This window comes from Vulpes vulpes, chromosome 2 (genome assembly GCF_048418805.1).
Source record: "Vulpes vulpes isolate BD-2025 chromosome 2, VulVul3, whole genome shotgun sequence".
In the NCBI taxonomy this organism is placed as follows: domain Eukaryota; kingdom Metazoa; phylum Chordata; class Mammalia; order Carnivora; family Canidae; genus Vulpes; species Vulpes vulpes.
In genome coordinates, this window is record NC_132781.1 from 113,635,801 (window position 1) to 113,637,061 (window position 1,261).

At 32.1% G+C, this 1,261-nt stretch overlaps 1 non-coding gene across 1 annotated transcript; it reads right to left on the minus strand.

Annotated features, from left to right (window-relative positions):
• Positions 1-705: 705 nt before the first annotated feature.
• On the minus strand, positions 706-812 carry LOC112908321 (U6 spliceosomal RNA). The gene has a single exon (XR_003232893.1). It is a non-coding gene; the product is annotated as a U6 spliceosomal RNA (small nuclear RNA).
• Between the last annotated feature and the right edge of the window lie 449 nt (positions 813-1,261).

The window sequence follows — 1,261 nt, forward strand, 5'->3', positions numbered from 1 at the left end:
AATTTAACACAATAGAAGTTTAATTCTTGGTCTTAGTCCAACATGGATTCCCAGCTATTTGGTAGGTTTTTCTTCCTCCATACAGCAATTCAGGGACCTTGGTTCTTTCTACCTTTTGGTTCCAACTAAGAGTCAACCAGTTAATCCTTAAAAGTTGTAGTGTTCAATGGATCCATAATGATCTATTTATATTCTATCAGTGAGAAACAACCACATGAACACAAACACACACACATCACCACCAACAAGTCTCATATAAAAATCTGTGCATGATTTTTTTTGTGGCTAGCTAGTCATCTGTGCTATCTAGTCTAATTTTAATGCTTTTGTTAGTAACTGCACTTTTTTCTTAGTAGATTTTAAGATGTTCTTTTCATCATTGATCTGTTTTATTGTGTTCTTTATAGTTAGAATATATTACTTATTTTTGTACTCTTGTCTTACTTCCATTCTGGGAAATGGTCAGTAATTATCCCTTCAAACATTTCTTCTTTGCCATTCCATTCTTTTCTCCTGAAACACCTGATACCTGTTGGAGCCTGTCAATCGGTCTTCCTCATTTTTTAACTGAATTTTCCAAATTTTTATATGTTTTCTGAGTGATTTCTTTTTTTTCCACAATTTTTTTTATTATTCATGTACTTAGACAAATACCCTTTCCTCGGAGTTAATTCTCAGAGGGTGTCAGATGGCTGGAGAACTGCATAAAATATGGAACACTTCACATTTTTGCATGTCATCCTTGCACAGGGGCCATGCTAATCTTCTCTGTATCATTCCAATTTTAGTATATGTGCTCCCAAAGCAAGCACAAGTGATTTCTTTAGTTATTATCTCCCAGATTATAATTTTCTCTTTGACTATATCCATGCTAGAATTTATCTCATATATTTTTTATAAAAAATTGATTATGTATTTTACTTACAAAATCTCTACTTAATTACATTTCACCTTTGCCCGTATTTGTTTTATTATTCTTGTGATATTTAGAGCATATTATTTCCTCCTAGACATGCTTACTTTAAAATTCCACAAAATTAAATCCATTTGGAGAAAATTTAGTCTGTGACTGTCAATTTTTGTTGTATATCATCCTTTAGCTTGGGGTTTCTTCATTTATTATAGAATTTGGGTTTGATGCTCATTATAAGAGGTGGTTTATGCATTGTTTTGATCTGTCTTTCCATTTGTTTCAGATTCTGATTGGCAATTACATAATTTTTCAATTTTGTGGCTTCTTCTATATGTCTGCCATTGTCTC